Source organism: Sapajus apella, unplaced genomic scaffold (genome assembly GCF_009761245.1).
Source record: "Sapajus apella isolate SASKATOON/1434 unplaced genomic scaffold, GSC_monkey_1.0 scaffold46, whole genome shotgun sequence".
In the NCBI taxonomy this organism is placed as follows: Eukaryota; Metazoa; Chordata; class Mammalia; order Primates; family Cebidae; genus Sapajus; species Sapajus apella.
In genome coordinates this window covers 13,342,277-13,357,929 of record NW_022436986.1, presented here as the reverse complement: position 1 = coordinate 13,357,929, position 15,653 = coordinate 13,342,277, and the positions used below count along the sequence as shown (strand labels likewise).

Here is a 15,653-nt window from a genome sequence, read left to right as displayed (position 1 = left end):
TCCAATGCTAACAGGGTGCACTGAAGTTTCCAATTCTTGTGTATAGGAGTTTATCTCTCACTTTAGCTCTAATAATACTTGCTTTATATATCTGAGTGCCCTGGTAGTGGGTATACATATATTTATAATTGTCATATTCTCTTGTTGAATTGATCTCTTTATCATTATAAATGACCTTTTTTGTTTCTTTATGTGTTTTTTTTTTTAGGCTTAAAGTCTATTTTATCTAATATAAATATGGCCTCTTTTGCTGGCTTTTCATTTATGTTGCTTGGAATATCTTTTTCCATCCCTTCACCTTCAGCCTATGTTTGCCTTTACTGGCGAAGTGAGTTTCTTGTAGGCAGCACATAATTGGGTCTTTTGTTTTTTTAAATCTATTCAGCCAATGTATAACTGTGTGTATGTGTGTGTGTATATATATATATATATATATATGTATATATATATATATATATTTTTTTTTTTTTCTTGACACAAGGGTGGCCATGAATATATCTTTTAATTGAGGAATTTAAAACCATTTACATTCAAGGTTATTATTGATAGGTGAGGACCTATTCTTGTCATTTTGTTAATTGTTTTCTGGTTGTTTTATATATCTTTTGTTCTTTTTTTCCTCTTTTATTGTTTATTTCTGCCGTGTGGTGGTTTTCTGTAGTGGTATCATTTTATTTCTTTCTCTTTATCATTTGTTTATCTGTTCCACCAGTGGGTTTTATAGTTTTTTGTGTTTTTATTTTTATCTTAACCACTTAACCACCAGGGAGTCATACATTTTCATGATGATAGCAAGTGCTCTTTCACTTCCAGATGCACAACTCTCTTACCATGTCTTTTCTTCAGACATGGTCTCACTCTTTCACCCAGTCTGGATTGCAGTGGCATGATCATGGCTCACTGCAGCCTTAACCTCCTGGGCTAAAATGATCCTCCCACTTTAGCCTCCTGAGTAACTGGGACCACAGGTACACACTATCACAGCTGGCTCATTAATTTTTTTTTTTTTTTTTTGGTAGAGATGGGGATCTCATTTTGTTGCCCAGGACAGCCTCAAACTCTTGGGGTCAGGCAGTACTACTGCCTTGGCCTCCCAAAGTGCTAGGATTACAGGCATGATCCTTCTTGCCCAGCTTTTACACATTTCTTGTATGACGAGACTAATGGTGATCATTTCCTTCAGTTTTCAGTTTTAGCTTGATTTTCTGAAATATTTTATTTCTCCTTTATTTATGAAGAATAGTTTTGTTGGGTGTAGTATTCTTGGATGATAGGTTTTTTTCTTTCTTTTTTTAAATCCAGCACTTGGAACACATCATTTTACTCTTTTTTGACCTCTAAGGTTTCTGCTGAGAAACTTGCTGTTCGTCTGATGGGGGCTACCCTGTATGTGACTTGATGCTTCTCTATTGCTTTTTAGCTGTTTTTATAATTCTCTGTCTTTAACTTTTGACAGTTGGTCTATAATATGCCTTGAGGGGATCTTTTTGGGTTGAATCTATTTAGGAATCTTTTGAGCTTTCTGTATCTGTATGTCCTGATATTTCCCAATACTTGGAAAATTTTCAGGTATTATTTTATTAAGTAGGTTTTCTATGTGTTTTCTCATGTCTTCTCCTTAAAATCCCCTGAACTTCTTTTTCTTTCTTTCTCTCCTTTCCTTTTTCCTTTCCTTTCCTTCTCTTTCTCTTTCTTTTTTTTTCTTAATAGCATATCATATGTCCTGTAGTCTTTCTTCATTCTTTTTATTCTTTATTTTTTTCTGATTATGTTATTTCAAAAGACCTGTCTTCAAGTTCAGAAATTTTGTCTTTAGCTTCATCCAGTCTACTGTTGAAGCTGTCAACTATATTTTTAATTTTAGTCATTAACTTCTTCAATTCTAGAGTTTTTCTAGGGTTTTTGTTTGGCTCATTTTTAAATGATATTTATCTCTATTGAATTTAAAATTTAGATCATGACTTGTTTTTCTGATTTTGTTGAATTGTCTATCTGGGTTCTCTTGTATCTCACTGAGTTTCCTTAAGGTCATTATTTTGAATCCTTTCTAGGCATTCATTGAGTTCCTTTTCTTTGTGGTCTGTTACAGGAGAACTATTGTGTTTCTTTAGAGATATCATGCTTCCTTGGTTTTTCATGTTTTCTGTGTTCCTATGTTAATATCTGACAATTGGTGGAAAATTTTCTTCTTCCAATATTATGGAGTAGCTTTTGTAGGGAAAGACCTTTTCCTGTAGATGTTTCCTATAGCATTGATTGGGTAGGGTGCTTTGGCTTTGGTTCTGGGTGAGTGAAGTAGTATAGTCTCTGTATAATTTCTTTGGCTATAATCAATGTCAGCAGTGTCTTCAAGTGGCTCAGCAGCCTAGGCTGTGGTTGTTTGTGGAAGCTATGCTATGACTTTGGTGGGGATAGGAACACTGGGCAGGCCAGCCCTTGAGCCCATGGGGTTTCCCTGTTGAAGATGACATGGTTACCACCAGCAGCAGACCCTCGGCAGGCCAGTCCTTGGGCTCCTGGGGTACATGGGTGCTTGGCACCTTTGACGCTGGAGAGAGCAGGGTTGGTGGCAGTGGGCCTTGGGTAAATGGCTCGCAGGCTCTGGAGAGTGCATGCATCTGCTCCCTCTCTCCTGAGGGCAGCCTCCTCACCTGTGCTGGACTGCCTGTTCCCCATGACGTAGGGTACTGCATGGGGTCTGTTACCAAAAATATAGCTGTACTGCTAGTTTCAGCTGGTCTTTTGACTCTCCCGCTCTCTGGGTAAATGTGGTGGTATATCCGTGGAGCTCCCGGGATGGAGAAGTGCAGAAGACTATTAATCCTCAGGGCAGGATGCACTCTGGTGGTGGCTCTGCTCTCAAAACTGTACTGTGCTGCAACAGCCTGCATTCTGGGGAGTAGGGAGTGATTCTGTGTGAATTTGGTTTCTGGAATAATGCAGTCATGTGGATTCCAGGCAGCTTCCTACACTGGGCTTAAGGCCTGTGAAAGTGGTGGGTAAGATAAGGGTAACTAAGATTGTGGGCATGTAAAGTGGGAATGTGGACTGCTGGAGATTTCCTGCTTACCTTTCCCTCACATTGGGAGTCCCTTTTGGCTCTGAGCTGATACTGGCTGGGTGCTGTACTTCCCTCTAAATGTTGCTGTCCTGAGTTTCTCTCCCAAAAGGTATTTGTCACTTCCTTGCTGAATTCTGGTATTCTCCTTTGGACATTTTATTTGACACATGGTTATCTATTTGTTGTTTTCATCCTTCCTTGTGGAGGTGAGTGCAGAGCACCTCAAGTAAGCAATCTGGATGACATCTCTCTATATTTGATGTTTCACCTTTAAGTGTGAAAGTGATATGCATTCAGTACACTCCTCAACTTGCAATGATATGCATGCAGTAGGCTCCTCAACTTGCAATGAGTTTATGACAGATGTCTTTATAAGAGTCAGGCAGATGGAGATTAGACAAACTGAATAGGACATATAAAGAAACATGGGGAAGAAGGTCATGCAAAGATTGGGGCAGAAATTGGAGCTGATGCCGCTACAAGTCAAAGAATGCCAAGTGACGACAGTAGCCAGGAGAAGGCAAGGAACAGAATCTCCCTGGAGCTTCCAGAGGGAGTGTAGTTCTGCGGACATTTTGATTTTAGACTTCTGCCCTCCAGAACTGTGAGAGAATAAATTTCTGTTATTTTAAGCCATGTAGATTGCGGTAATTTGTTACAGCAGCCCTAGAAACTTATCCAGGCATGGGAACCAAGGAGAGGCTCGACAGGGTTTTTTTCTTTTTGAGTTGTAACTGGTTCTTTCCTGCAGTATCTAAAATCAAGCTCATTTTATCCTGCGTGGACATCTTCCCTTCCTTCTGGCCCCAAAGTGTCCTTAGCTTTACAAGAGAAATTATTTCTCCTTTAACATAACTATCTTGAAAACTCACATTTCTTTTATTACACCAAAAGAAAACACCCCAGAATAAGCATAACTTCTGCCTTCTTCAATTTGATACAAGAAATTAATATTTCTCCTATTAACATGCACTTATGAACTCACACCACAGCCTTATTTTGCTAAGAGAGCTTTTCTTCATCCCTGGCCTAAGTTATATGCAAACCATTTTCCTTTAACTTGCCCTTGCAGTGAAGGAGAGGAATCTCAGCCTACTCTTCTACAGGTTTTAGGAGCTTACAATCCATTATTTCCCCCCACCAGGCTGTGGGCTGGACAAGAACCTGCTCTGTGCACTGTTAATCTTGATATCATCCAGTATACATGTGGCATGTAGCAGACGCTCAGGAAGTGTTTGTTAATCAAGGTGACCAAGTGTCCTGGTTTTCCCAGGACAGAAATTTTTCTCAGGAAATTAGGTTCTCAGGATTAAACTGGAACAGACTTGGGCAAATCTGGCAGTTGGTCACCCTCATTAACTGAACTGGACCCCACTGTTCTCAGTGACACCCAAGCTTAATATGAAGTTGAGAAAGTTGCCTAATACAAAGTTATGTGGTCTTTGTCCCCACTCTGCCTTCTTTCTGGGTCTCCAAGTTTCTCAGAGTTCTTCCTTCCCCAGGAGTCTCCTCATTGGGCTAGCATTGTTACTTGGGTGCTAGTTCCGCCTGGGTACCAGTGGCTCTCTGCTTAATGCTCCCCATATGTAATTCAATTTCTCCTGCCACGTGGCTATTTTTTTCTCTGAATTATTTACTGATTTTTCTCCTCCTGCTCCAGAAATATTGAAGTTCTCCAGCATTCTGTACCAATTACTTCCAGATAGCTCAGGGATGACTTCAGGACTGAAATTAACAAAACCTAGAGCAGAGTACCTTGGATGTTATTGACTCCTTTTTCATTCCCAACATTTGATTTATCCACAAACTCTGCTGATTCCCTTGTCCTGAATAAATATTAAATCAGTTCCCTTCTCCCCCTCCTCATGGTTGCAGCCGTATGCCAGGACTTTACTATTTATTGCCTTTTACTGAGATTTCCCATTTCCATTCTTAACCTTTCCAATTTACCCTTTTCATTGCTTCACAGTGATTGTTCTAACATGCAAATATGACTGCATTCCTCCCTTGCTAAAACTATGACAATGGCTCTTGATGGTCCACAGAAAAAATTCCTAGACAGGCACATGAGATGCTTCCTGACCTGCCCTTGCTTAACAGTCTGGCTTTACACATCTCTCCTTGTCCATCTCAGACCCCACGTTCCGGCCTCAATGCACTCATCCTGCTCCCTTTACGAGACCCTTGGACTTACATGTTCCTTCCTCTGTCTCTGTTGCCTTTCCATCCTCCTCCCCCTGGCTACCTCCTGCCAGGCTTTCAGAACTCAGCTCAGAGGTTGCTTTCATGACCCTGTTAATTTGGGATGAGATGCTTCTTATGCCCTGTACCAGCAACGTGTGTTTGCTGCTCTCAGAGTAGGCACCAACCTGCTTATCTCCCTCTCTGGGAGCTGAGCAACCCAAGCGCAGGGAAATGTTTATTCACCTTTATCTTCTTTCTTCACAGCACTTGGCATAATGTAGGTGTCAATAGTGGGTTGACTAATGTCCCCCCAAACTTATGTCTATGCAGAACCTCATAATGTGACCTTATTTGAAAATAGGGTTTTGCAGATATAATTAGTTAAGGTCACGTTGAATTAGGACAGGCCCTAAATCCAACATGACTGTGTCCTTATTAGAAGAGGAAAGGATCAGAGGCACAGACATACACAGGGAGAAAGCCATGTGATGTGATGGCAGAGACAGAGATTGGAGTGGCAGCAACAACCCAAGGAACACTAAGAATTGCTGCACCCACCAGAAGCTAAGAAGCCAGGAGAGAGGCAAGAAAAGATCCTTCCCTAGAGGTGTCAGAGGGAGCATGGACCTTCTGACACCCTAATTTCAGACTTCTAGCCTCCAGAATGATCAGAGAATAAATTTCTGTTGTTGTAAGCCACTCATTTTGTGGTACTTTGCTTTGGTAGTTTGTTATAGGAAACTAATACAGTGCCCAACATATTTGGTTGACTCAGTGAATGATCCTACCCCTTTCCCACCTCCCCATAGCCATTGGGAAAGACCTTTGTCAACTCTGGGCTAGAATGTCCTGGTAGCCTTCTGACTGATCTCCCTGTGTTTATTAAATGGAACAGTGCCATGAGCTTATGACTCCAATGGATTCTGTGTTTGTTAGGCTGATTATCAGCTAATTTTTTTCTCATGACCCATGACAAGGTTAGCTGAATCCTGGTGCTGAAAAATGTCACCTCTGCCCCAAGTGAAGCTTTCATGCAAGGATCTACTGGGGCACCTAAAGGGACAATGATTCAGGATGTCATTGAGCTCACAGAGCAAGCTGCATGCCTGTTTTTGCACCTGCTTTGCTAATAAATGAAAGTCTGTATGGCAGATTTCTATCTGACACCTGCTTTCATTACAACATGCAGAGACCTACAGCCCTAAGACCTTTTACATCTACATAGTGAATGGCAAAATTGACTCAGGTCAGTTCTAACCAAGTAGGTCATGGAAAGAACTCTGGTTTCAGAACAAGACAAATTTGGGCTAAAATCCCAGCTCCACCACTGACTGCCTGAATCACCTATGATGTTGCTTCACAGGGTGGTAACAATGATCTATGCTTGCCTCCCCAGGTTATTGCTATAATTAAGTGAGATCAAGCATGTGAAAGGCTTCAGGTGCTGTAAATGCTTGCTGCTATTCAGTAAGTTGAACACAGTCACACAGCTAAGGGGGAAGGTACTGTCTGGGGTCTCACCCTGGGGACAAGACTCCCCTGAAACAGAGGCAATGGCCTCTAATGAGGGACCTGAACATTAATTAGGAATCCAGGATATATGACTTTATGCATTTTCTCATACATTTTTTCCTTTTATTCTCATGAAAGCCTTTTACTTAAAAAAATTTTTATTCTCATTAAAAAAATATAGGAAATGAGGCTCAGAGGCAGGGTACTGCTCCCTATATAGCACTTGCGAGCAGTGGTTCTCAACCTGGGCTGTACATGAGAATCCCCTGGGAGCTTTGAAAAATCCCCATGCCCTGGCCGCCTTTCACACCAATGAAACCAGAATGTCTGATGCTGGGGCCCTGGCTTCAGAACTTCAAAACCTCTTCAGGTGATTCCCAAATAAAGCCAAGTTTGAATATCTGTGCTCTAGAGTTCACAAATCCTTTCCCCCCAAAGGAAGTGGTCTGACTGATCTTTATGCCCCTATAAGGACAGCAGAGTAGATTTCATTGTCCTCACTCTGATGATGGGAAAGCTAAGGCTTAGAGAAAATTCTAGAAAGGACTAAAGGACTTGAACTAGAACCAGATTTCTTGATTCCTCTTCACTGCTCTATCCCTGTGCTGAGGGGAGGTGCTATGCCACATCACTGACCTCTAGATTTCCCTTTCAGTATTTGCACCTGAGAGAAGGCTGCCTTGGGTCTTTGGAACAGTTTACCTCTATCTAGCCATCATGGGGTTCCAATGACCCTGTCCCCAGCCCCCACCACCTGGTCTCCCCTGTAGCTCATGGGTTCTCCACAGCCCAGAGCAGAGGCCAGGGGGTTTTCCAGGCAGGCTTGTCAGATCCATTTCATTCCCACCTGTTTTTCCATCTGCCTTGTCATAGGGTGTGTGGTACAGGCTTGTCTCTGCCAAATGCTTTAGTGACTCTGGAACGGAGAAAGCAGCAGAAGCCCAGAGTGTTTATGCCATGGGAAAAGCTGGGCTTTTCCACAGATCATCCTTCTGCCCTGCCCCCAGGTTCTCATGCCCTACGTGATTCCCAGGGGGCCACCCAGCAATTAAGATACAGTTTTGGAGAGCAGAAGGCTCTGACAGCCCCACAAATCAGCCTCCATATCCCCACCCCCAACACACACACATCCCAGTCCCTCCCAGAACAATACTATTGAGTCATCTTGAGCAATGGCACCAGAAAATTCCAGCATAATGAAAGAAAACAGAGGCCTGTCTTTCTGGCTGCTGGTGCAATTTCAATAGAAAGCCCTTCTTAAGCAGGAAGAAGCAATTCTTCTGCTATGTCTGTAACAAAAGCTGACCTCTTCCTTGGCGGCATTGGGTAGGCCCAGAATCAAGCTGGGGTTATTTCCCCACCATCGCCATAGTCATAGCAACAGCTTTGATTAATGCGGTGGCCCATTAGAGGGATAATGTCAGCCCTAATCAGAAACGCCTCAAGTATCTCTTTTTGCATTTTGGTAAATGGCGTAATCACATTACGGCTGGATGTGTCTGGGAGCTGATTGCTGTCGCACAAGTCTGCCTGATTTTCCAGGTTAAGGGGTGTCATGGGGCCCGAGATGCAGCTAATTACCGTGCATTGTTAGGAGTGTTTGGAGAGAGGACTGAGGCCATGGAGGCCGCCAGGAATGTTCCTGCCCTATCCTTCCTTCCAAGTCCATAGGAGCGCCCTGGGCTGATGGTCTGTTTGCAAGGATGCCTGCCTGAAGAAGATTGCTGAGAATCAGAGTGGGGTGCTATTTGCTGTTGTTAAGCATAAGGGAAGCAGAGGCATGGTTGAAAAGAACAGTCAGGCAGCTGAGCTGGGCTTGGCTGTTCCTGCCCCTTGTCCATAAAGTTTGTGATGGACAGTCAGCTCTCTGTCATGCCATTGGGTTGGAAAACTGGCAGGAAGGCCCCACTTGGGCCTGGAGGTAGGAAATGGCAGGGGTGACATGCACTGCAAAGGCACGTAATGAGTGTGGACTTGACTTGTCATAATAGCATTTGGCTGTTGGCAGGTTCTGCTTTGTCTGTTGAAGCTTCCTACTTGAGGGTAGATTCTTGCTGCACCCTGGGGAGAGAGACTTCTTCTTCCCTCCCCTTTACTAGCAGGGAAGCCAAGGAAAGGAGAGGTGACATGTCTCATCCCTGTACTCTCATCCTGAATCCATTCTAGGTTCCACTTCCCAAGAGATCCTTCCCACAAGAAAAGCTTCCTCTCTCTGCCTTCCAGCCTAGCTGCTTTTGTCTCTGTAAATCCATAGGTGACAGTAACAATAAATTGTCACCGCCTATACTGAAAAATTAAGAAGAGGACCTGAGGAAATATGTGTTGAACCCCCAGAGGCTATTTTTAGATGCTCCTGGGAGGTTTTAAAAAAGGACTCATGCAGTTAACTATTTATGACTTTTTGAATGCAGGACAGAAATAGAAGGGCAGCACTTAGCTTCTTCTTCAAAGCTGGGGAGTAAATTCCTCTCAGAGACCTGAAACCACTCTGGGGCCATTCAATTTACTGTCTCTTAGATGACATTTAATATCTAGCATAACTAATATCTAGTTTTTATTTTTGGCCATGGCAACAGTTTTCTTTTCGGTTTTGAAAATTATCTCAAGAGTAGCTGAGGAAATTGAGTCATGGAGTGAGAACTATCACAGAGTCACACGGTTGGTCTATGGCCAAGCCCTGGTGGAAGCAAATCTCTTGCTATGTGGGCCAAGGTTCACTGCAGAAGGTTGAACTGAATGTCCCAGGGCAGGTTTGGGTGTGGAAAGTTCTTCAGGGAATACTCAGTCCAGCAAATGGAGAAGTCACTGTGGTATCATGATCAACCAAGCTCCATCTGTGTCCTTTCCTGGCTCCAGGCCAACTTTCCACCTGGACGAGTCAATATTCTTCCCAAGAAGATGTTGGATTAGGCATGTTAGAGGACACAGGCTCACTGCCTGCCCTGAAACCTCACACACTTGTATTGTATTATGAGCACAACAGAATGAATTTGCAGGCTGGGTTGTACCTCAGGTCTGGGGGAGATTAGTAGAGTTTCCCCAATGGCTCCCCAGAGCCTTATGATGTCCTTCCCAGTAGCCAATACCTTGATCATCCCTTCCTTTAAACTCGGCCGATCAGGGACTTGGAAATCGAGGATGTAGGATCTGGCCCTGCATAGCCAATAGCTTTAAGCTAAACAAACCCACAAGAGACTGGTATTTGAACAGAAAACCACAGAGAAATGAATTAACACCATGGTCAGAGTTTCCATCTGGGCCTTGCTGGCGCCCTCACCACAGAGGCTGCCTATGCCGGCTGCCCCACTGCCTGCTGGCTCAGCCTAGTGCAAGTGCCTGGGCAAATCCTGACAGAAGCGGGGTGTGTGTGAACACTCTCCCTCAGCCAGACTGTGGAGCTTCCCAAGCAGGGACTCAGCGGTCCAGCCTCTGCTACTGCCTCCTTCTGCCCCCTGTCTGTTTCTGGTGACAACCACACTCAGCACATGGCATGCCAGGGGCCAGTCCTCCATAGCCAAACAGCGTAATGGGCTGTATGGGTGTTCGTGATGCCTACTCCCACTGGACTCTCCAGTCTAGCAGTACTGCCATTGTATACTTGGCTGGTCTGGCATCAACCACATTTGGAATCTGGCTCCATTGGACACTGCTCCCTGTCTAGTAGCACGGACTATAGTTGATTCTGTTTCTGTTGACAGCTATCTTCTCCAGTCCTAGCTCAGCTCTTATCCCTAGCCTCACGTAGAGTGTTCTCATTACCACCTTGCACAGTACATCATGCATAGTTTTACCACACAGATACATTCTAAGAAATGTGTCATTATGTGATTTCACTGTTGTGCCAACTTCCTAGAGCATACTTACACAAACCTAGATGATACAGCCTAGGCTACATGGTTTAGCCTATTGCTTCTAGACTGCAAACCTGTATTGCATGCTACTGTACTGAACCCTGTAGGCAACTGTAATACAATAGTAAGTATGTACGTATCTTTATCTAGGCATAGAAAAAGTATAGTAAAAATGTGGTATAAAAAATAAAAAATGGCCTACCTATATAGGGAACTTACCATAAATGAAGTTTGCAAGACTGGAAGTTGCAACCAAAAATAAAAACTAGATATTACTTAGCCGAGTGGTGAGTGTGAAAGCCTAGGACATTACCATGCTGTTGTTGTTGTTGTTGAGACAGAGTCTCACTTTGTTGCCCAGGCTGCAGTGCACTGGCACAATCTCAGCTCACTGCAACCTCCAGCCCCTTGGGTTCAAGCAATTCTTGTGCCTTAGCCTCCTGAGTACCTGGGACCACAGGCGTGCACCACCACTCCTGGATAATTTTTGTATTTTTAGTAGAGACAGTGTTTCACTTGTTGGCCAGGCTGATCTTGAACTCCTAGCCTCAGGTGATCATAACCTTGGCCTCCCAAAGTGCTGGGATTATAGGCATGAGCCAGGGTGCCTGGCTACTATATACTTTTATGTGACTAGAAGCACAATAGGTTTGTTTACAGCAACATCACCACAAACATTTATGTAATGACATTACAACAGCTATGCCATCACTAGATAGGAATTTTTCAGCTCCATTATCATCTTATGGGACCACTGTTGTATACGTAGTCCCTCATTGACTGAAATGTCCTTATGTGATGCATAGCTGTAGTTGCATTTTAGCTCATCTGTCTTCCCCATCAGACTGTGTGAGGTCCATGAAAGCAAAAATCTCTTCTGGTTTTCTCCTCATTGTATTCCCAGCACCTAGCACAGCACCTAGCAAAACATAGCAATTTTTAGTCCATACCTGATCTATGAAAATGAAAAGGTGCTATCCTATTCCTGTAGAGGGGAGTGATCACTTACTTGATTTTTCTAATGCACATCTATTTCTGTTCAGATTGAAAGAGCAAATTCATTGCAAAGCATCTCTGGTAGAATTGTCACTTCTGAACAAGTGTCTGTACAAAGACCTTTGCTCACTACAAAAGAGGTGTCGTAATAGCAATTGGTTCCTTTGGTTTATATTACAATTATATTTAATTGCTCACCATTCTACCAATTAATCAAGTCTTCAGTTGCCCCAAGTAAGGAAATGTTTTAAAGAGGTGGATTAAAGGGGAAATTACACTTGATGGGAGAAGGTGAGGTCATGGCTCTGACATATCTTTAAGTGAGTCACAAAGTATCTCTAAACCTTAGTTTCCTCATCTGGAAATTGAGATGTTTGAACTCAGTAATCACTACGTTTCTTTCCAGACTTATGGTCCAGTTAACTTATAATTTTGTTTCACTAATGGAAATCTCCAAGCATGCTCTTTCTGTGTTGTGTTTTGGCCAAATCAGAACCTCAGGGTTAAGCCTTTGCATGACTTTTCATATGTTGCCACCAGGTGGCAGGAGTGTGCCACAGTCCTTTGGTCCCATGCACAAAGAGCGTGAGCATCAGAGGCTGACTTAGGATGGTAGCTTTCTGAGCTCGAAGAGCAGAGTCTTTCAATTTTTGAAATAGCAAACCCTCTTGTTGATGAAAACACATTTACTTTTGTGCAAAATGACAGTTTGAGGGTTAGCAATTACCATATCTAGAAACGACTGGGGACCCAGAGTTTCGTGGTCCAGAATTTTAAGGACATGGTACCCAGCCCATGGTGGTCTTCTCACTCCCACTTTAGACCTGAGTAAGTCATGGCAGCCCATCACCCTAGCAGCCACTGTGTAATTCAGTGTCCCAGAGGAGCATCATGGGCTGAACCAGGGTTAATGGATTTATGCTGTTTCTTTGCTCTTTCCTGTCTTCATCAGGGAAAGAGATCAAGGCTAAGCTGACCATAATTTAGGGTCCCCAAGTCCTTTAAAAAAACCTTTAAACTATTTGCCTAATTAAAATAAAGTTTTACCTAAACACAAACTCAGCAAGGAAAGTTGTCTAACCCCTGTGGTGGTTAGTTTTGTGTCAACTTGTCTGGGCCATGGTGTGCCCAGATATTTGGTCAAACATTATTCAGGGTGCTCTTGTGAGTGTATTTTTGGTTGAGATTAGTGTTTAAATCTGTAGACTGAGTCAAGCAGATGGCCCTCTCTAATGTGGATGGGCTTCATCCAATCAGTTGAAGGCCTGAATAGAACTAAAGACTCTCCCTCCTCCAAAAAAAGAGGCTTCTTCCTACCTGGCTACTTTCTCCAAACTGGACAATGGCTCTTTCTCTTTCTGCATCCCAAGCCTGTCAGTCTTTAGCCTAGAAGTTCACCATCAGCTCTCTTGCATCGTACCCTGCAGATCTGGAGGCTTCTCAGTCTCTACAATCACATGGGTTGACTCCTTATAATAAATTCCTTTGAGAGAGAGAGAGAGAGAGAGAGAGAGAGAGAGAGAGTGTGTGTGTGTGTGTGTGTGTGTGTATAGAATATATAAAATACACATACTATGTGTATATGTCTATATGTAAAATATCCCATTTCTTCTGTTTCTCTGGAGAACTCTCACTAACACACTTCCTGGCTGGCCATTCATGCTTTGGCTATGCATTCTTTTCACACATTTCACACACTGATAACATATCTAGTACTAGGTCCTGTATGAGGCACCCAAAAGAGAGAGGTGAACCCAGCTGCCTGACTTAACAGATTCAAGAACAAGGGGGAAGACAGTACAGAAATGAGGTGTCGCAGAATAGAAGTCAGTGTGGAGCTGAGGAAAGCTAAGGATGACCAGATACTGGAGAGGAGAAATATAAACCCATTTCCTGATGATGCTACTTCTCCGCTGCAGGAAACCGTAACACCCAGGGCACTGTAAATTGGTCTGTTGATGACATTGTCAAAGGCATAAATAGCAACAATGTGTCAAGTCAGCGCCAAGCTACTTAAGCTGACAGGAAACTACTTTCTAGAGAAAAACAGTGCCCCCCCACTGCCACCACCCCATAAACAACATAATCTGGGCTGGTTTAATTCCAAAATCTATGTCCTTGTCCAGAACTGATTGTAGTCCCATTCAGTTTGAATCTGCTTGGGCGCTCACTAACATTGCTTCTGGGACATCAGAACAAACCAATGCTGGTAGATGGAGGTGCCATCCAGCATTCATTTCTCTGTTGGCATCTCCCCATGCTTATATCAGTGAACAAGCCGTATCAGCTCCAGGAAAGACTGCTCAGTGTTCCAAGACTTGGTTACTAAGTACTGTGTAGTTGAGCCACTATTGGCTCTTCTTCCAGTTCCTGATATGTCATCTTTAGCATGTGGTTACTTACATAGTCTTACCTGGACACTTTCAAATCTTTGCTGCAACAAGAATCCTGCACCCTCGTCAGATGCTGTTGAGGAAATTCTTCCTAACTGAGTTTGGCTCCTGCATCATGATGATCCAGAAGTGTTAGCAGATACCTGCTGGGCTCTTTCCTACCTGACTAATGGTCCAAATGAATAAATTGACATGGTTGTGAAAACAGGAGTTGTGCCCCAACTTGTGAAGCTTCTAGGAGCTTCTGCATTGCTAATTGTGACTCCTGTACTAAGAGTTATAGGGAATATTGGTACAGATGAATAGACTTAGGTTGTGATCGATGCAGGAGCACTCGCCATTTTTCCCAGTCTTCTCACCAACCCCAAAACTAACATTCAGAAGGAAGCTGCATGGACAATGTTAAACATCACAGCTGTCCATCAGGACCAGATACAGCAAGTTGTCATGGATTAGTCCCATTCCTTGTCAGTGTTCTCGCTAAGTCAGATTTTAAGACAGAAAAGGAAGCCATATGGGCTATGACCAACCATACCAGTGGTGGAGCAGTTGAACAGATTGTGTACCTCATTCATGTGGCGTAATAGAACTGTTGATGAACCTCTTAAGTGCAAAAGATACCAAGGTTATTCTACTTATCCTGAATACCATTTCAAATATCTTTTAGGCTGCTGAGAAACTGGGTGAAACTGAGAAACTTAGTATGATGATTGAAGAATGTGGAAGCTTAGACAAAATCGAAGCTCTATAAAACCATGAAAATGAGTGTGTATAAGGCTTCATTAAGCTTAATTGAGTATTTCTCTGTAAAGGAAGAGGAAGATCAAAATATTGTGCCAGAACCTACCTCTGTAGGCTACACCTTCCAATTTCAGGATGGGACTCCTGAGACCTTTAACTTTTAGATCACTGTAGCTCTGAGGCACAAATTTGTTGTGTACTATGTTTGGTATAAATTTGTCTTACTGTTTCTCTACTAAGAACTCATCTTAAATATGGTCTGTTGTTGCAGCACTTTTTACACTGAGACTATACTTGAACAGTTCCAAACTGTACATATTGTATGAAGCTTGTCCTCTGAATGGTTTTATTTCTTTGTGGAATTTCATATCTCACAGTGTCCTGTAAATAAAGTTCAAAGTCCACACCCCCAAAAAAGAAAAAAAAACAAAAAACAAAAAATAAAGAGGTGAACAAGTTAGCATGATTCCTGCCCACAGAAAACTTTCAATCTACTGAGGGGGATAAACAATCAAATGCTCACACAAGTATAAAAATGTAGCTATAGCAAGTGCTGCTGAGAGACAGGAATGGCCTCCGGGAGGAGTAGAAAGGAGAGGCTTGATCTGCACTGTAGCCACTAGCCACATACGCTCATTTAAATTCAAATTACATGGTGGCTCACGCTTGTAATCCAAGCACTTTGGGAGGCCAAGGCAGGTGGATCATCTGAGGGTCAGGAGTTTGAGACCAGCCTGGCCAACATGATGAAACCTCGTCTCTACTAAAAATACAAAAATTAGCCGGATGTGGTGGCAGGTGCCTATAGTCCCAGCTATTGGGAGGCTGAGGCAGGAGAATCGCTTGAACCCAGGAGATGGAGGTTGTAGTGAGCCAAGATCAAGCCACTGTACTTCAGCCTGGGTGACAGAGTGA

The 15,653-nt window shown here is 43.1% G+C and overlaps 1 pseudogene; it reads left to right on the top strand.

Moving 5' to 3' along the window:
• Nucleotides 1-13,877: 13,877 nt before the first annotated feature.
• Nucleotides 13,878-15,385, top strand: LOC116524615 (annotated as a pseudogene).
• Nucleotides 15,386-15,653: the final 268 nt, after the last annotated feature.